Genomic DNA, 21,907 nt, shown 5'->3' with positions numbered 1-21,907 from the left:
CATCTAGCGGAGACAGTTGGTTGTAGATGTTAGCCTTTTTAAGAATTCCTATAAAAAGTCTCATCAACAACCTATCCCTCACCCCCACTACTCCCAGCCAGGTACCAGCAACAGCCTTACAAAGCCCCATCAATAAAAGTTTGAGCCATATTTTACAAAAAAGATATTAGATACCTTATACAAAGTATCTTCTGTTGAAATGCTTAATGTATTTTTTTGTTTCCCTTATCAAACCTTGGTGAAACTTGCCACAAATGTACAGAAATAAACATAAAACCACAAGAAATGTGCAAGTCTTTAAATGTAGAGTTTATTCTTTCTTTCCTGATTATTTTACATGCTCCTACAGAAATTCATGAATTCATCGGTAAGGAATGTTTTATTTCATGTGAGTGTGAATGTAATAATCAATTATATGAAATATACAAAATAGTTACACAAAATATCTTGCTATACATCTATTCTAATTTTGGTTTTTTTGAGGTTTTGAATCTCCCACCCCATTTGTCTCTATTTATGGCAGACAAGAAAATATACAGCAATTACTCAGGGATAATTTCCCCTATTGTTTTTTTAAATTATCTTCAGTAACACCACAAGGATAACATATTAAATGCATTAAATGTATATTTTTTAAAAACCTGAGTTTATACTACAGAAGGAGAATAAGACATTTGGATGTATGCTGACATGTAAAACTGAAATATACATAGAAATTAAGTTACATTAAAATTGATATAAATTTTATATATTATGTGTAAAATTTTTTGCCTTGAAATCTCTAAAGGGAACATACTGGAGGGAGTTTTCTCATATTTTATAACCTTATTAATTAGAACCTATTTGGAAAAATTTGAGTATCAAATAATGACAATCATGATTTATAAATTCCAAATATATACCATTGTATTTCTTTTACACACTCAGTTTAATTAACTGCTATCAAACATTTTATAATTGGAGATTCAGCTGGATCGCCTTAAATGACTAGATGAGACCCATTTGAAATTAACAGCATCCATTTTCCATTTAAATGGTGCTAAAATATCCCATCGAAAATTTCCTAAGGAAATTAAAATACTTTCTCTTTACCTATCTGCATCATATGATTATATATCAAACCTCTTCTCTGAGAAGGTACGAATAAATTCTTCATCTGGTTTGGTTAAATGTCACCTCTTACAAAATATAGTTAAGTGACTCTCTAATTTCAATCGCAAAAATCACACTGGGTTGTTTATGAAACACATACATTTTTGGGTTACAACTCAGCTACTGAATACAAATCTATGGGAGACAGGCAGAAATAACAGCATTTTTAAGAAGCATATCAGTTATTTCTAGTACCAATAATCTATAAAACACATTTATACACATAGTAGGGTAGTTTTGATTCTTTATATCTCTGTTACTACAAGGGTAAAAACTGACTGGCTAAGACTAGCTGGGATACGAAAATAGGAACACATTTCTAATAAATTATTTGTAATTCAGTATTTAAAACATTAAAAAAATTAAAAAGCAAATTAAAGTTGATATTTTATATTTTATCACCCATGTTTCTCTTTAGTCTCATCTCCTTCAAAAATCATGTTTTCCAAAATAAACTCTCTGACACTTCTGATCAAGAAAACACTATTCACAAAAAAATGCAGTGGATTCTCACCTCCCTTATCCAGTCTTGGACTAAAACACAATAGGATCTTCTGTGACTTCAAAAATCTACACTAGGCCAGGCGCGGTGGCTGTCACCTGTAATCGCAGCACTTTGGGAGGCTGAGGCGGGTGGATAATGAGGTCAGGAATTCAAGACCAGTCTGGCCAAGACGGTGAAACCCCCTCTCTGCTAAAATCACAAAAAAATTAGCCAGGCTTGGTGGCGGGCACCTGAAATCCCAGCTACTCAGGAGGCTGAGGCAGAGAATTGCTTGAATCCGGGAGGTGGAGTTTGCAGTGAGCTGAGATCGTGCCACTGCACTCCAGCCTGAGCGACAGAGTGAGACTCCATCTCAAGAAAAAAAAGAAAAAAAATCTACAATATATTTAAATGTAGTCCCCTAAATAAGAATCTATCTTAGAAATGGATTCTGAATTCACGTGAACTACTGAAAAAAATTCTTATTCTATAATCCATGGCTTCCAGAGTTCTAATCTAAGGCACTACATTTATTAATGTTCTAATTCATTTGTGTGTTTGCTGAGGAGTAGGGTAGGTTTATTAGGGAGAGACAGAACTCACAGAGCTGAAGTTTTCCTCCAAATTCCAGTTCTCTTACTGTGTGGTAGTCATTCTTAAATTCAGAGTATGTTGTTGATGATTGCCTGTCTGATCCTCCCTCTCACCTGGCTCCCTATTACTGCTTTGAACTATGCTAAAAAGCTTTCTGTCATAATACTCCGTCTTTTTTGTACCTCTATTATCATACATACACACATTTTTAGCTGCAAGGATACCAGATCTTCCCGCCCAAACTCAGTCATGTTGCAAAATAAGAGACTTTCTCACAACTAGAAAGCCAGAAAGTATTGGAATTTTACTCTTCTTGTCATGATATATCTGATGTAGTTTGGCTCTGTGTCCCCACCCAAATCTCATCCAAATTATAATTCCCATGTGTCAAGGGAAGGACCAGTAATCCCCATGTGTTGAGGGAGGGAGGTGATTGGATCATGGGTGTGGTTTTCCCCATACTGTTCTCATTATAGTGAATGAGTTCTCAGGAGATCTCATGGTTTTATAAATGTTTGGAAGTTCCTCCTTCGCTCTTCCTTCTCCTGTCACCTTGTGAAAAAGCTGACTGCTTCCTCTTCCACTATGATTGTATGTTTCCTGAGGCATCCCAGCCATGTGAAACCTTGAGTCAATTAAACCTCCTTTCCTTATAAATTACCCCGTCTCAGGTATTTCTTTATAGCAGTATGAAAACAGACTAATACAACATCCTTTAGGTTATATAAAGGTATTATCAGTATCTCATCATATTTTTTCTCATGTGGTTTTTTGTTTCCCTTACCAAACCTTGGTGAAACTTGACACAAATGTATAGAAACAAACATAAAACTACAAGACATGAACATAGATGAAAAATTAAATTTTTGTACAAAAGCAGTCATTGAAAGCCAATAGCCAGAAACATCTAGAGTGACATAGTGCAGAAGCAGGAAAGATTGCACAACTCCACAGGGCCTCCATGTCTCACTCTGCAGCATCCAAGCACAACTGCTGCTGTAATAATAGGTAAGATAAACCTGTTCCTTCATCAAATAAACACAATTGGTTGCTTCTGTGGCTCAAGATATCAGACAACTCCTCTTTTCACTTCAAAAAGATGTCTATTATCCATGACATTGGCTGATTAGAAGGCTAAGCCTCAGTTACTTGACAAATCTTTAGTGGAATACAGTATTTTTCAGTAATATTGGATAAATGAAGTATTATTGTCACTTAAGCAATAGTTGTAGCTTATTTAATAGCATTTTCAGTGAATTCTCAGATTATTACTGAGGAAAATGTGACAGTGCTTCAAAATAGTAGTAATTTATTCTCATCATGCTGCATTTGTTATTAAAACCAACAGTGGACAGTGAATGACTAACTGATCCTTTTTGGGGAACATTACTTCCAAATGAACACTAACTTAAAAATTGGAATATATTCATATATACACTATTGCTTTTACACTAGAGAGGTTATTCCTGGCCACTCTTTCAGCAGCAGGTAGCTTCAGGAATTCATGTAAGTGATATTAATCATCATTGGAGACACCTTCCCTTTTCTTCAGGATTTCCTGTAGTGGAGGAGAGTGCTAGACTAAAATCTGAAGACAGGCAAAATAGCCTCAAATAGTGTCTCCTGGGACTCCTAAGTGCTAAGAAGTCTCATTGGACATTGATAGTGCCAAAACAGACATATTTGGGGTTTCATCAAGTCAAAATTTTATATATTTTTTTTTCTGTTTTTTGGAGATAGATTAAATATCTTACTAATTCAGCAGAAACTAGGGAAAACAGGTCTTTCTCTGTTAACACCCATTGAGTACTAGTTGCTACTTTAATAATATCTTTCATGAATTTTCAAATTATTAGTGAGGAAAATATGGTAGTGTTTCAACACAGTACTATTATATATGGGGTCTACATTTAGTAAACAGATGTATAATCATTTTATAATAATATGCTCTAAGTATACTATTATACTTCATTATGCTAAAGAGATGAATAATCATTTTATAATGATATAGTCTGACCAACATTTGTGAAGAGGCCTGTAACATTATTTCAGATTATTATCCTAAAAAAAAGATTTCAAAAATGATTTTTTCTTCTAAAAAAACAAAAGCTACTGTTCTTGGGCAGGGAAGGGGGGGGATCATGGTTATCTCCAGACAATTGTAGACAAGGAGTCTTACCCATATTTAAAAAAGAGTAAGATTTGGAAGTCTTTCCTGATCTATTTATAAGCAAAAATAGAAGATAAATGATGGGGAACTGAGGGGAATGCACAAGAGAAAACCCTGTGTTTGAAAGTCTGAGTTTGTCCCTATTCCAAATAAATGCATTGCCAAGAACCTTTAAGGATAATTTGCATCTGCTGCAAACGAAATGTGATTATAGCTTGTATAATGATGGTTTTGATCACAGGTCCATTGGTCTAAAAATGTACACTTTTACAAGGGATCATATTTTCAGGTCTTTCACATGAAATTTGGAGAACTATATGCATGGAATTAGCTTTTCTTGTCAAGTACTCTAAAAAAATTGGTACATGTCCAAAGAATCTCAATACTGTGGCAACATTAACAGCTCTTGCCTTTGCCCTTTCCAAAAATAGAGCTATTATTTTTAAAGTTTATACTACTTTTAAACTTTTCTTTGGTTATTTTGGGAAAATGTTGAGCAAATCCAACTGGCATTAGAGAACATGTATATTAGATAACCATGTTTTATTTTTCTAATTTTAAAAATGTTCACATTTTAACCCTCTATAATTAAGTAGCATCTTTTATTTGTCTTTCCTTTTGCCTTCTTCTCTACTTCCTTCTTCATTTTGCCTTTCTTTTCTTTCTTGTACACTCCCTCTACTCTTTCTTACATTTTTCCCATCTCCATTCTCATGGGATTTTGGAAACTTTAAATAATCCACTGAATATCATACGAAAATCATTCACTGAGTTTATAAAAGGTAAAACAGAAAATTACATGTTATTTTAGAAAAATGAATGTGAGTCATAATATACAATATCACTATTATATTTGGAAAAAATGGTTCAAATACTCATAACGGTTACAATGAAAAAATATATAGTACTGTCTAGAAACATTTTATTTTCTTTACATTTACACAAAACTTTCCAATAAACAAGTCTTTACTGAGTAGCTAACATGACCATGCCCAATGTTAGATGATTACTACATGGTGGGAAACAAGATACATATACATATATACATATACATGCTCTCACGCAGCCTACAGTCTAGCAAGACTGGTTGACAATATATAAGTAAAGACACAAATAAAGTTTTATATATTGCATGATGTGGTCTGAAGGAAATAAGCAGAATGGTGTGAAAGAAAGGACAAATTCTGAGTTTTTTTCTCTAAAGATGGAATGTAAGCTGAAAATGGAAGGCTGAGACAGAGAAATCTCTGCAAACAGTAGCAGGGTATATATTTCAAACAAAGCAACACACTGGAAGAAGGGAAAACCTGGGAATAGCACATGAACTGAGAAAAAGGAAGTGTGACTGAAGTGTGCCGAACAAGGTAGGCTGTGAGATGAGATGAGATTGGAGAGAAAGGCAAAAGCCAGCTCATGCTGTGCATCATAGGTCTGGAAGAGGTTTTAACTTTATTGTAAGTGCTAAAGTAGGATAGTATATGACATTAATTTCATTTATGTGTTTTAAATATTAATTTGGCCACTTTCTGGAGAATGAAATGAAGCAGAGCAAGAGTAGAAGCAGAAAAACTGATTATGAATCTATTGTTTCAATACCTTGTTTGTACTTTGCCTGTAGCAGTGAAAGGGTGAAAACCAAAGGGATATGGGATATATTTTATAATGATATAAAAATAAATTTATTGATAGTCTGATTATGAGGCACTAGGAAATGGCGAAAGTAAGTATGGGGCTTGATTACTAAAGTATATGGTGTTGCTTTTGGTTAGATGGAAGTGCATGGGATAAATTAATATGGTGATAGAAAAGAGGGGTGGTGAGGAAAAGGGTGGGAAGAGAATAAAGAATTAAGTTGTGTAACTGTTAATTTTGAGAATGTTATATCCATGTCAAGAATATTAAGGAGATAACTTGATATTTGGATTTAAAGCTAGGAGGGGTCTATGTCAGAGATTCTAATTTGAAATGAATAAAGGTGAAATATATAATGAGAAGAGGGCCTTGTAATGAGTCCTTAAGCACTTCAGCACTTAGACAGTGAATATAGATCTTTGGAAGACAATTGTAAAGACCAGCCATCAGGTGGGGAGAAATCAGTGTCATGGAAACAAAGAGAATGTTTGAAAATATAAGGGGCAATTGATGGTTGAATACTGATGAGAGTTTGAGCCCATTGGAATTGTCCCTAAACATTTGGGTTTTGGTAACACTGATAAGTGGAATTTCATTGAAGTGGAGCCAAATGGCAGTAGATTAAAATGTAAATAAGAGAAAAAAGTGGAGTGAAAAGTGTATGAATACATGTCTTTTGAGAAGTCTGACTATAAAGAATAGCAGATAAATAGAATGGGACAGCTTAAAAAAGTTCTCTCTTCCTCTTTCCAAAAGATATTTGAAAGATTAAATTTTTAGGAATATAAGTAAAGTGATATCCAGAGTACATTTTCTTAAGATATTAACATAATTTTATTATTGAGAGGCTACAGCTAACTTCTTTTATTTTTATTGACATATTTATATGCAATAAACATCATCTACATTTAAAATGTAGATAATGTAGAAAACATTCTAGAATCAGGTAAATTTTTTTAGTTATATAAAATCATCTGTAATTATATAAAATCATCTGGCCACCAATATAATAAAAATATCAAATAGTTTCATCACCCTAAGAAGTTGCCTTATGCCTCATTGCAATCAATCCCTTCTCTACTACTCAACTTCAGACAATCACAAATCTGTTTCTGTCACTGTAGTTTGTCTTGAAAGTCAAGTAATGGAACCATGTAGCATGTGTCACTTGTGTTTGACTTCCTTCACTTGGCATAATATTTTTGAGTATCTTCCATGCTGTTGCATGTATTAATCTTCTCTTCTCTTCTCTTCCCTTTTCTTCTTTTTTGAGATGGAGACTTGCTCTGTCACCCAGGCTGGAGTGCAATGGCGTGATCTTGGCTCACTGCAACCTCTGCCTCCCAGGTTCAAGTGATTCTCCTGCCTCAGCCTCCCAAGCAGCTGGAATTACAGGCGCCCGCCACCATGCCCGGCTAATTTTTGTATGTTTTAGTAGAAAAGAGGTTTCTCCATGTTGGTCAGGCTGGTCTTGAACTCCTGACCTCAGGTGAACCAGCTGCCTTGGCCTCCCAAAGTCCTGGGATTACAGGCGTGAGCCACTGCGCCCGGCCCAATATTTTGTTATTTTCTATTGCTGGTAACCATAGCATTGTATGAGTATCTCAAATTTGTTTATTCACCAGATGGTGTATATTGGGTGGTTTTAGCTAGTATAAATCATGCTGCTATGAACATTCAGTGTACAAGTCTTTGTGTATGCCTTTGTGTTTATTTTTCATGAGTTAGTACTCAAAAATGAAATTTCTGAGGAGTACGATAAGTGCGTATAAAACCTCATGTGATAGCGCCATACCGTTTTCCACAGTGGCTGTTTAATTTTTCGTTTACTCTAGCAATGTGTCTGAAGTTAGAGTTGCTCCACATCCTAACCAAAACTTGGTATGTGGTCTGTCATTTTTTGTTTTAGCTTTTCTTATATGTGTGTAGTGATATTGATTTGCATTTCTTTTACTAGTGAATATTCTTTTGAGAAGTATCAGGTCATATTTTTGCCTATGTGTAGCATTTTTAAATTTTTTGTTTTGTCTTATTTTTGATTTACTACAAAGAACCAAGGGGTTCTTGGATAAATGGCTGATTCCACTGCTGGAAAAAGGAAAACATAAGATGGGCTTGAAGCAAATAAAGATGTGCTTTAAAAAATAAAAAGATAAGATAGGGGTATGTTAAAAGGATATAAGAATCAATTTGGAAGAACTCACAATGCTAGTCTGGAAAAATGTGAACAACAAAATTAACAGGACAGTCATAGATTATAACCCAATGTATATAAGAAAAAAATGTAAGTTCACAATGATAGAAACAATTGAATAAAAAAAATTGGAGAAGTGGTAAAGATTATTTGCAGAAATATTTCAGCTACTATGTGTAGATACTCCCCCAACCAATAATTGAGAAATCAAAAGTTTACATCCAAGTATCATTTTCATTAGTTTATTTAGCAAACATATATTGAATAAATGTCTTATACTGTATACCAAGAAAACAAAGATTAAAAAGGTAGAGTCCTTGACTTCATCAGGGAGAAACTTTTTTTTTTTTTATAAATTTTATTTCATATGTGTGGTTTATCTTTATGCCTTCTATTATACATCAAGTAACTAAATACTAGGAATAAATTTCAGTCATTTCTATATTCTATATAAAATTTTAGTGTAAAGCTGTGCATGTTACCTCAACAAGTATTTGATTATTTTTCACATAAAAATGAGGAATAAACAGCAAATGGGATGATTCATCTCACATCTCTCATCTTAATTTTTATATGATTTAAGAAGAAACATATGAATGCTGAGTCATGACAGAGTCCTAACATATGCTATCTTGAATGGGATTTCTGCCAAGCAGTGCAGTACAAAACTATTCTTATTTAACATTTCCAGTAAGATTTTCAAATATAAAATTTATTACATATCAGCACTCTATAATGACTATAACATTGTAAATATGGATTTACTGCTCTTTAAAAACTTTTCATAAACATGATGTTTCACTGGCATTTGTTCAACACTTTTATCGTTTACCCAGAAATGACAGAGTTAGATCCAAGACTAGTTATATAATATTCTACTATCTTAAGTTAAAATGTTCTGCATTTCACTGAACGCTGGAGCTAAATTTTAATCTTCAATTAGTTTTAACAACTGTAACACATTTGAGGGAGTATTTCACTGAATCTATTGTTGATCTCTTCTTTGGAGTTGCTGTTATGACATTTTAAAGGTTGATCTTCTATTTTTGTCTTTATGCTTAAAATTGGTGTGTAAATAATATAATAATCTCTAAAATTTGTCTTTAAAAGGAAAAGATTTCCTAAGCTTTTCTATTAGTACACTTCTGTGTTTAAATTTACTATATTCTGCCAATTATGTAAGTAAACCGTCCTGTTGTATTTATATTTTTTATTTCTCAGTGCAATTATATTGTTTTAATTCAATATAACAATATTTGTTTCTCACTCTTTTAGGATGGGTGTAGCACCAACTTAGTTTAAAATCTAAATTAATGAAAGAACATACAAATGTATTTATCTTAAACTAGTATAAACTGTATCTCTGATAAGTAGATGATAGCAGAGTATTTTACTTGTGTGTGTATATGTTATGTGTATGTATGTGTGTGTAGCCGTGCGTGTGTGTATTTTTCATATTATTTAAGAATGTTTCTCATTATACCTCTTTTTTAAGACTGTTTTCAGTGTGGAGTGGTAGCTGCAGACAGAAAGCAAAAGTATTTTTGTTTACCTACTGTTTATCCACCTTTAAGATTACCTCTTTCACTAACATTTTATTTTTTTATTTTTTTATTTATTTTTATTTTTTTTCTCTCTTTTTTAAAAATTTATTTATTATTATTATACTTTAAGTTGTAGGGTACATGTGCATAACGTGCAGGTTTGTTACATTTGTATACTTGTGCCATGTTGGTGTGCTGCACCCATCAACTCGTCATTTACATCAGGTATAACTCCCAATGCAATCCCTCCTCCCTCCCCCCTCCCCATGATAGGCCCCGGTGTGTGATGTTCCCCTTCCTGAGTCCAAGTGATCTCATTGTTCAGTTCCCACCTATGAGTGAGAACAGGCGGTGTTTGGTTTTCTGTTCTTGTGATAGTTTGCTAAGAATTATGGTTTCCAGCTGCATCCATGTCCCTACAAAGGACACAAACTCATCCTTTTTTTATGGCTGCATAGTATTCCATGGTGTATATGTGCCACATTTTCTTAATCCAATCTGTCACTGATGGACATTTGGGTTGATTCCAAGTCTTTGCTATTGTGAATAGTGCTGCAATAAACATACGTGTGCATGTGTCTTTATAGCAGCATAATCCTTTGGGTATATACCCAGTAATGGGATGGCTGGGTCATATGGTATTTCTAGTTCTAGATCCTTGAGGAATCGCCATACTGTTTTCCATAATGGTTGAACTAGTTTACAATCCCACCAACAGTGTAAAAGCGTTCCTATTTCTCCACATCCTCTCCAGCACCTGTTGTTTCCTGACTTTTTAATGATCGCCATTCTAACTGGTGTGAGATGGTATCTCATTGTGGTTTTGATTTGCATTTCTCTGATGGCCAGTGATGATGAGCATTTTTTCATGTGTCTGTTGGCTGTATGAATGTCTTCTTTTGAGAAATGTCTGTTCATATCCTTTGCTCACTTTTTGATGGGGTTGTTTGTTTTTTTCTTGTAAATTTGTTTGAGTTCTTTGTAGGTTCTGGATATTAGCCCTTTGTCAGATGAGTAGATTGCAAAAATTTTCTCCCATTCTGTAGGTTGCCTGTTCACTCTGATGGTAGTTTCTTTTGCTGTGCAGAAGCTCTTTAGTTTAATTAGATCACATTTGTCAATTTTGGCTTTTGCTGCCGTTGCTTTTGGTGTTTTAGACATGAAGTCTTTGCCCATGCCTATGTCCTGAATGGTAATACCTAGGTTTTCCTCTAGGATTTTTATGGTATTAGGTCTAACATTTAAGTCTCTAATCCATCTTGAATTAATTTTCGTATAAGGAGTAAGGAAAGGATCCAGTTTCAGCTTTCTACTTATGGCTAGCCAATTTTCCCAGCACCATTTATTAAATAGGGAATCCTTTCCCCATTTCTTGTTTCTCTCAGGTTTGTCAAAGATCAGATGGCTGCAGATGTGTGGTATTATTTCTGAGGACTCTGTTCTGTTCCATTGGTCTATATCTCTGTTTTGGTACCAGTACCATGCTGTTTTGGTTACTGTAGCCTTGTAGTATAGTTTGAAGTCAGGTAGCGTGATGCCTCCAGCTTTGTTCTTTTGACTTAGGATTGTCTTGGAGATGCGGGCTCTTTTTTGGTTCCATATGAACTTTAAAGCAGTTTTTTCCAATTCTGTGAAGAAACTCATTGGTAGCTTGATGGGGATGGCATTGAATCTATAAATTACCTTGGGCAGTATGGCCATTTTCACGATATTGATTTTTCCTATCCATGAGCATGGTATGTTCTTCCATTTGTTTTTGTCCTCTTTTATTTCACTGAGCAGTGGTTTGTAGTTCTCCTTGAAGAGGTCCTTTACATCCCTTGTAAGTTGGATTCCTAGGTATTTTATTCTCTTTGAAGCAATTGTGAATGGAAGTTCATTCCTGATTTGGCTCTCTGTTTGTCTGTTACTGGTGTATATGAATGCTTGTGATTTTTGCACATTAATTTTGTATCCTGAGACTTTGCTGAAGTTGCTTATCAGCTTAAGGAGATTTTGGGCTGAGACAATGGGGTTTTCTAAATATACAATCATGTCATCTGCAAAGAGGGACAATTTGACTTCTTCTTTTCCTAACTGAATACCCTTGATTTCTTTCTCTTGCCTAATTGCCCTAGCCAGAACTTCCAACACTATGTTGAATACGAGTGGTGAGAGAGGGCATCCCTGTCTTGTGCCAGTTTTCAAAGGGAATTTTTCCAGTTTTTGCCCATTCAGTAGGATATTGGCTGTGGGTTTGTCATAAATAGCTCTTATTATTTTGAGATACGTTCCATCAATACCGAATTTATTGAGTGTTTTTAGCATGAAGGGCTGTTGAATTTTGTCAAAGGCCTTTTCTGCATCTATTGAGATAATCATGTGGTTCTTGTCTTTGGTTCTGTTTATATGCTGGATTATGTTTATTGATTTGCGAATGTTGAACCAGCCTTGCATCCCCGGGATGAAGCCCACTTGATCATGGTGGATAAGCTTTTTGATGTGTTGCTGAATCCGGTTTGCCAGTATTTTATTGAGGATTTTTGCATCGATGTTCATCAGGGATATTGGTCTAAAATTCTCTTTTTTTGTTGTGTCTCTGCCAGGCTTTGGTATCAGGATGATGTTGGCCTCATAAAATGAATTAGGGAGGATTCCCTCTTTTTCTATTGATTGGAATAGTTTCAGAAGGAATGGTACCAACTCCTCCTTGTACGTCTGGTAGAATTCAGCTGTGAATCCATCTGGTCCTGGACTTTTTTTGGTTGGTAGGCTATTAATTATTGCCTCAATTTCAGAGCCTGCTATTGGTCTATTCAGGGATTCAACTTCTTCCTGGTTTAGTCTTGGAAGAGTGTAAGTGTCCAGGAAATTATCCATTTCTTCTAGATTTTCCAGTTTATTTGCGTAGAGGTGTTTATAGTATTCTCTGATGGTAGTTTGTATTTCTGTGGGGTCGGTGGTGATATCCCCTTTATCATTTTTAATTGCGTCGATTTGATTCTTCTCTCACTAACATTTTAAAAAACTTGTTTCTTTTCTTAAAAAATTAAATGTTGCAACCTTTAAGATGACATTTATTTCAGGACTGATTGAAAAGCCTTATATGTATTTGATTTTGTTGCCTAAAATTGAAGAATAACCTGCTAATAATTTTCTACTTATATTCTATCAAAAAAATGAGCTGTGATATTGTTTTCAGCATTTATGTTCTTGCACTCTTATGCCTATAACACTTGGCAACATCTACTTCCTTTTGCGTTTTCATCTAATAAAAGCAGCATCACCTCTCAGAGAAAGGGAAAAGATTTCACATATTCTGCCAATTTAAAGTTTATATAAAATTTGACTTCTGAGATTTTAGTTTAGCTTTCTAAAAGCCTGAGTTAACTTGGCTAATTTACATTCTTTGTCAACAACTGAAAAGCTTTTTCTGTTAAGTAGATACATGGCAGAGCGTTTTACTTGTTGGCAGTTAGAAAAAACATAAATAAATTATTTCTCAAATCACTATTATAAATATAAGCTTTAAAAGAATTTCTGCATTTCTCATACATGTAGTTCTTCTTTTTTTATTGTAAGAGCTTGTTCTAATATTATTCATATAATTATTGAATAATTCACATAATTTCATCATTTTTCTTTTATCTGCCCTAATTTTGAATTCTGCCTGCTACTATGAACATTTAAAAGAATTTGGCTAAGGAATAATAGCACTTCTAGAACACACTTCAAAAACATAAGGTATCTTATATAGTTTGGAGATGGATTAGTGGAGCAAAAGTACAGTATGACTATTGGTTAGTAGAAGACTCCTTATTTTTCACCAGATTTAGTTATTCCTGAGTATGTGAATTCTTTTCCAAAACTTATTTCTCAGCCCCTCTTGCAGCTTAGTATGACCCTCAGTGGAAAGAGGCAAGCAACATCCATTTTACTTGTATCACTCAGCCAAGAAACAACACAATTTGTTCATGGTAACAAACTGTCTGGATATCTCATGATTCATTTATTTCTGATCATATCTCAAAAGAGCTATGGATGAGCTAAAGATGACCACCTTTTGTCTTCTCCTTACAGGAACCAAGTCTAGAGGAGCTGACACTATCTAGGACATGCAGTTCTCAAGAGGATGGATGGAATACGAGGTAAGGAATGAATGCAAGCTGAGGCTACGTTACATTGACCAAAGAAAGTCACAGGGCTAAGTCTAAAGTAAAAGTGGCTGAAGAATACACAACACCTATAGGAAAACATGGAAAGATATAAGAGGCAACAAATAATCATTATTAAATAAGAAAATCTACCACACTTGCTTAAGCAGAAATTTTTCACTGTATCTTTCTTACTTCCTTGTTGTCAGTGTTTGAATGTGAATATTGCAGCAATCAAGCTTTTGCTATGCAGAGAAGGAATATGAAAAGGAAATAAGGATCAGGAATGAGACAACAAAAAAATGAAAAGGAACTGTATAACGGAGTAAACTTTTGGATTAGAGCTACTCTGCAAACCGAAATGGCCCAACTTTTAGATGAAATAGAAAACAACAAATTAAATAACTCTTGTAATATATTTGTAATCAAACTGAACTTTTAAATTTTTAACATAGCCGGGTGCGGTGTCTCACGCCTGTAATCCCAGCACTTTGGAAGGCCGAGGAGGGCGGATCACGAGGTCAGGAGATGGAGACCATCCTGGCTAACAGGATGAAACCCTGTCTCTACTAAAAATACAAAAAATTAGCCGGGCGCGGTGGCGGGCGCCTGTAGTCCCAGTTTCCCGGGAGGCTCAGGCAGGAGAATGGCGTGAACCTGGGAAGCGGAGCTTGCAGTGAGCCGAGATCGCGCCACTGCACTCCAGCCTGGGCAACAGTGCGAGACTCCGTCTCAAAAAAAAAAGAAAAAAAAAATTAATACAATTGTAGATTCACATACAGTTATAAAAAAGTATATGGTAAGATTCTGCTTAAAATATCACAATCACGATATTAATACTGATACAGTCAATATACAAAACATTCTATCACCAGGAGCATTCTGACTGTTGACCTTTTATAGCCATACTCAACTTGTTTTCACTACACCACGTACCCTTAATTCCCAGAACTTAACTCCAGGAGATCACTTAATCCATTCTCTATTTCTAGGATTTGTAACTTGAAGAATGTTATATAAATGCAATAATACGTTATGTAGTCTTTTTGGAATTTTTTTACTCAGCATTATTGTTTAGAAACTCACCTACATTGGTATACATAACAATAGTTGTTGCTTCTTTTCTTTGTTGTGTAGTGTTTCACTGTATAGTTGTACCTAAGTTATTTTCCTTTATTTGCTTGCTTGTTTTTGACCATTTATCCTTTGAAGGACATCTGAGTTGTTTCTATTTGGGTAGTATTATGAATCAAACTTCCATAAATTTCCATGTATAAGTTCTTGTGTGATCGTAACTTTTTGTCTAGGTTAAAGCCCAGTGGTATAATTGCTTGGTTGTATGTTAGCTGCATGTTTAGCTTTTTTTTGTTTTTTTTGTTTTTTTACACGTTGGAAAACTATTTTTCAGAATAGCTGCAATACTATATTCCCACTAGCAATTTATGACTGATCTATTATAGTTTCTCCATATATTTGCAAGAACTTGGCATTGTGACTTTTAAAAAAGTTTAAACTTCACAATAGATATGTAGTAATTTCTTGTTTTAATTTTAATTTCTCTTCTGACTAATGGTGTTGAATATCTTTTCATGTGTTAATTTGCTCCCTATACAAACCTGTGTATCCACTTCTGGGAAATATCTGTGTTAAGTTTTTTGGAAGTTTTCTTATTGAATTTTGTTGTTGTTGTTTTGTTCTGTTTTACTGTTGAGTTTTTAGACTCCTTTAGGTGTTCTAAGTAAAAGTCCTTTGTTGGATATGTGGTTTGCAACTATTTGACTCAATCTATCGCTTGTCTTTTTATCTTTTAACCAGGTAGTTGGTTAGTGAAAGTTTGAAATTTTGATGAAGCTCGATTTATCAATGTTTCCTTTTATGCTTTTAGTATAAACTCTAACTTTTTGTTTATGCCAAATTCCGAAGATTTTCTCCTATATAATTTCTAAATTTTTCATAAATTTATATCTTACACTTAAATCATTGTCTTAGTCCATTTTGTGTTGCTGTAAAAAAATAACTGAAATTGGGCAATTTATAAACAATAGAGGTGTATTTGGCTCAAAGTTCCTCCCATTGGGATCTACCTCTAAACACTGTTGCACTGGGGAGTAAGTTCCAACACAGGAACTTTGGGGGACACATTTAAACCTCAATAGTCATTGATCCATTTTAAAAGTTATTTTTTGTATAACACAGAACACTTAATATAAGTTTTAAATTAAAAAGTTTAAGTTTTCTACTTATTGATGGTGAATTGTTCCAGTACTGTTTTGTTGAAAATGCTGTTCTTCCTCTCTTGTATTGCTTTTAAACCTTTGTCAAAAATTTGTTGGGCATATTTCTGTGATAAATTTTTTGGGCTTATTTCCAGAATACCTGTTTTATTCCAATAGATCTATGTGTCTGTCCCTCTTGCACTGCCACAGCCTTGATTACTGTAGTACATGAAAAAGCTTGAAATTAGTTACACTTTTTTCTCTCACTTTCTTCTTCTCTTTTACAGTTATTTGAGCTATTTTAGCCTCTTTGTCTTTCTATATAAATTTTAGAATGATATATATCTACTTGCTGGGAATGTGATGAAAATTATGTTAAACCTTTATATTTATTTGAGGACAACTGACGTTTTTACTATGTTGAATCTCTCAATCTATAACCAAAACATAAGCTCAGTTTTTGACATTTTTGTCTACAAATTCAAGTTTGGATCGTTAGAAAATATTTATGAATTTCCTATTATATTTTCAGATATTGTTATGGACTTTTAAATTTGTTACCTTATATAATCCCTATAAATACTTTTAAATTATTTGTTACTTCTTCTAATTTGCATATGAGAAAAATTAAGACTAAATTATATTAATTAACTTGCTCCAGTCACACAGATGGTAAGAAGCAGAAAAAGAAATTCAAACGAGGCCTTTTGAATTCCAAATTTCTTGCTTTCTCTTCTAGGTATCAAAATCTCCCTTGGATAAAACTGGAACTTCTTGTAAGATACCCAGAATGTACCACAGTTACTCTCACTTTTTCTTATTGCCTCTAGCATTCTTTTCTCCTAATATGGAATCATTCTACTTCCCTATCTAGGTGAAACCTAGCAATACATTACTATTTCTTAGAAAGTTTCACCACTCATATTAATCTTTTCATCTACCTTACTCCAGTCACACCTCCACTTTTCTGTAATCCAATTTTGCCTCTAACAAATCATGCAATTTAGAAGTAGTCTCACTTTTATATTTTTCCTCCAAATAGATGCTGAGAATACTGAAGACATGGGCAATTACCTAATTTTCGTTTTGTATCTAACCTGTTCCACCTGGCACCAGCAACTGATTGTTAAAATGATAAAGTCTCAGCACCAAGAATGTTGGTAATAATCCCCATTTCATCGCTCATTTCATCGCTCATCGCTCATCGCTCATTCATCTTATTTTTTTCCCATCATGTGAGCATAATTTCCTCTGATAGGTGTGTTCATGAATTAATTTCATGTAACTCTCTTGTGTCAACAAACATAATAAAAAGCTAAGCAAATTTGAGAAATGTTAGATTGTTGTAAGTTAATTAAAGAGAACTAGAGTAAGATATCTGATATGTGGCAAAATATTAAATTCTTCAGACTCTTGAGAATCTATGTATCACCATAAATTTTGTCATTATTCTCAGTAATGATAGTTGTATATGTCACTGTATGAAGCCATTGTTATCACTACTGGTTATTGTCTGTGTTGAATGTGTCAGTTTCATACACTCCTTAATGACAAGTGCATGAGAGAATTTTCTTGATTTTTCAATAAAGCACACACATCTATGTTTAAAATCTCATTATTTATGGGTTTAAAATTATGCCATAGCCATTTTTGAAACAATATCACATATATTTTAATTTTTAACCATCTTTTATAAAAACATGACTTTTTCCCTCAAGTTAGTATTTTTAATGTAGAAGGAGTGAAAGAGCATTTTGGTATATTTTTCTCATTTCTAAGGCATGTGCCTTACTCTTCTATTAATGTGCTGAATGTTTGACATCTTTACACAGTTTTTTTAAAAAATTGAACATACTAAGGAAAAGACCAATACCCATACTGAAATAAAATTGTCAAACTAAATTTTATGGCGATGTAGTGCCACAAAATATGTCTGTTAATGTGTATGACCTTGTTGAAGAGAACTGCAAAGAGAAGCAGGCTGCTAATTAACTATTTCCAAATTGATGTATCACCTCCATGTGGCTTTCTATGAAAGTTTGCAGGAAAGGAGAAAGTTAATGACATTCTGACTAGGGATGAGTACTGGCATAGATCAAAAATACCATTTAGCATTCACAAACCACAATGGCATCAAAGGATTATCTGAAATACCACAAAGACTTTAGATTTGGGGGCCTCAGAAAATCAGTTTGACCATGTGTTTTACTGACCCCCAAGGAACAGGATCGTCTCGACAGTAACAGAGAAACAGGAAATTATCATTTACTTTATAAGTGTTACCTCCCAGGCTCTCAAGGGAAGAACAAATGCCAAATGAACATCATGGCAGTTCTTTAATATAAAAGTGGGAGTAAGAATTGGAAAAGCTGAAAAAAAACTAGTAAAATCAAGATTACCTTCATCTTAAGTGCAAATTAGACTTTACCTTTTTGGGAGGTTATTTACGGCAAAGTTTTATAGGTTCTTTTGAGATAGCCAAGAGTCAAATAGAAATAAGGAATCATTTGTAAGAGACATATACTCAGTAGTATACACATTATAAAAAGTAAGAAAAAGAAATATACATTTATTTAAAAATAATAATGCCTATTTTTTATTATTCTCTAGGACATTAGAGTATACCAAAATGATATAGAAGGAAGGTGATGAGATAAAAATATTAAAAAGAATAAAATGAAAATGAGGAATGTAATTAAAAGAGGGGATTAAAGAATGGGAAGGAGAGATGACTGCATAAGAATAACAACTCACCCCTACTCTCCGTAACTTGGAGTTTATTAGATTTTCAAAGTTCTAACATTTAACATTAAATAATGGTTATTCCTCTAGAAGTTTTTTTCACAATCTTTCATACAAAATAAAGGGCTGCATAATTTTCTGTAAGCCTGTTTTATCTTCATAAATTCTGAGAGTAAAAGAATATTGATAAAAAGACATAGGACAGATTGTAAAACATATATGGAAAAAGAACATCTCAGTCGTAGTTTAAAAAATAACTATAATTAATTCCTGTGGGCTTTCATACTAGGGCCATAATAAAATATCCAACTATTATTGAGTACTTATTTATATGCATGACATGTCTAAGTGCTTTACATACATTAGTTCATCTAATCTACTACAAGCTTATGAGTTAGGTGTTAACTTTTGTCATCATTTTATAAAGTAGTACACTAAGACATAAAGAAGGTTTAATAACTTAGCCCAAGCCACACCTAATAAAAAGCAACCCTAGACTGAACTATGACAGCCAGTTTTCAGAGGCATTGCCCTTGATCATAGAAAATCATCATCTTAAATTTATCATCATAATCAAACAATTAGCATTTTGTTATTCTGTCTGAATTGTTTTTTGGTTCTATATCCAGTCATTTTCTTCAGGTTACTAATTTATTTGTGAAAATGCCAATATAGTGAAAATAGATCTTCGCTAAAGATGTTGAGACTAAGGTAGCCACAAAACAAATAAAATGTGTACACTGTATACACAATATTAGTGTTTGATAAGGATATTTTGCCATAAAATCCAGAGATGATTTAATTTCAAAATATAAGAAAAGAGCACAAACCCATCTGTCTGAGACTTTTAGTGCATAATTAGATTCTCAGGCGTTCTGCTTTGATAAAAGTAACCAGAGCTCTTTTGTATTGAAAAGGGCATTGAGCCTAAAGCTAGAAACTCTTACTTTTATTCCCGGGCGTACCAGTATGAACTTGGGCTTATCACATAAATCATTGTCCCTCTGTTCATCTCTAATTTGGGGATAACCCAGTATAGTAGCATCTATTCATACTACCTCACTGTGTTTTTGTATCAAAATTACAACATAAAAAATGATCCTTTGAAAAGCAGCAGTCGTCTCTTAAAAAAATAATAATAAATTAAAGTCTAAATTGAACCTCAGAATGCACAGTGCTAAGGTTTGGATTTGTGTCCCCGCTCAAATCTCATGTTGAATTGTAATCCCCAATGTTCGAGGAGAGTCCTGGTGAGAGGTGATTACATCATGGGGGGCAAATTTGCTCCTTGCTGTTCTCATAATAGTGAGTGGATTCGCATGAGATCTGGTTGTTTAAAAGTGTGTAGCACCTCCCCTTTGCTCTCCGCCTCCTGCTCTGGCCATGTAAGATATGCCTGCTTCCCCTTCTGCCATGATCAAAAGTTTCCTGAAACCTCCCCAGCCATTTTTCCTGTACAACCTGTAGAACGGTGAGCCAATTAAACGTATTTTCTTTACAAATTACTCAGTTTCAGTTACTTCTTTGTAGTACTGCAAGAACAGACTAATACATACAGTAATAGAAAAAGTGTATTCGAGAACCAGAGTAACTTGTTTTTAATTCTTTCAAAGTGGTAAAATCCATATTTTGTCTTGCTTGGGACCAATTCATTTAAATACCCTAAATCACTCTGATCATGTCATTTAAGAAGCAGCATCTTTATGGAATAGGATGTTATTGATCCTTTTTGGCATCTTCTCAGTAAAAAAGGAAGATGTATGTTCAGAGAATCACAAGTGGCTTTCAGAAGTAGAAGAATAAAGCTAACAGATATGAAAATTAATGATTATAATCACCTTAGTGATAATGTAAAGTGTTCGTCCACATCTCATCACTGAACGTAGCATATTGGCTAATTGGTTGCGTGTTCATTTTTAGCTTTCCTATCATCTCTACCTCAGTGCCAAGCCACAGTAGACGCTTCATAAGTACCTACTGCCATTATTGATGACTTATGTCCTTAAGTCAGACATTTTTACATGATTTCACTTTTACAAATACTTTACTATGTTTTAATAGTATGTAAAATGTTTGTCTCCTACTTCAGTGATTTTAAAACTAATTGTGAAACCCACTCACCTGACCTGTGGGGTTTAAACTTAAGAACTCATTCATACAGATTGCCTTATTGGGCTTTTGTTGATAGAAGATTAGGGGAGTTTTTATGCTTGGTGAACTACATTTTGAATGCATTTAATTACAAGAAAATGACTTTTAGTTTATCCCAATGGTAAGTATGCTTGGGAAACCAGGGAAAGTGATAGAAGGGGAGGAGGGAAAATGCAAACTCTGTCACAGAGTAGCACCTTGGGAAATCAAGGTAAGCCAAAATTAGAAATTGCACAGAGTTTGTGCAAGCACCATGGGTTGGTAACCCTTGATTTGAGAGGCTGCTTTCAAAGTAAATTAGTGAAAATAAAATTTTCATAAGGACTTCTAAAATCAGAGAGGAAGGATAGAAATCATAAACATGTCATCCCTCTCTCTCTCTCTCTTCTATAATAATTTAGAGAATTCCCTTGTTAGAAGTCTACTAGTATTTTTCAATATCTTGGCAACCTGTCAGATTTTGCAATGTATAGTGGTTGAGACGGTGGGAGAAAAGAGGCCCAAATAAGTAAAATAATGTACAAGAAGGAGTGCTGAATTATAGATATGGAGAAAGTAACATGGAGACACAAAGGACAGGGAAAGATTAACTCCTGCTGGGAAGATCAGAGATGTATTCATGGTGAGGATATCATTTGAGCAGGGCATGGAAGGTTTGATGAGAATTTTGAGACTGAAATAGATGTATATCAGCTTTGCATGAGACAAGTACAGATCTAGAAAAGGATAGGCATAAGTTTAATTGGCAGATTAGCTGGACTAAAAGCTTACATTTTTGTCTCATCCTTTCTTTACATCATTTATCAAGTTACATTTCAGCTTCTTAATCAAGAGATGGACTCTATGCATATGCACCTTGATATTGATTTGGATGTGCAACTTGCTTTGGCAGACT

The 21,907-nt window shown here is 34.0% G+C and overlaps 1 long non-coding RNA gene across 3 annotated transcripts in view; it reads left to right on the top strand.

Annotated features, from left to right (window-relative positions):
• LOC139357844 (uncharacterized) overlaps nucleotides 1-17,482 on the top strand; it is a 31,351-nt gene extending 13,869 nt beyond the window's left edge. The window contains exons 3-5 of one of the 3 annotated variants that reach the window (XR_011611721.1): nucleotides 5,605-5,764; nucleotides 13,830-13,897; nucleotides 17,162-17,482. This is a non-coding gene — a long non-coding RNA (uncharacterized lncRNA). The remainder of the gene's footprint in view (nucleotides 1-5,604; nucleotides 5,765-13,829; nucleotides 13,898-17,161) is intronic. The other 2 variants (XR_011611720.1, XR_011611719.1) reach the window with 2 other exon arrangements.
• The last annotated feature ends 4,425 nt before the right edge of the window (nucleotides 17,483-21,907 follow it).

This window comes from Macaca nemestrina, chromosome 13 (genome assembly GCF_043159975.1).
Source record: "Macaca nemestrina isolate mMacNem1 chromosome 13, mMacNem.hap1, whole genome shotgun sequence".
Classification (NCBI taxonomy): domain Eukaryota; kingdom Metazoa; phylum Chordata; class Mammalia; order Primates; family Cercopithecidae; genus Macaca; species Macaca nemestrina.
This window is presented reverse-complemented; position numbering and strand designations above follow the sequence as displayed.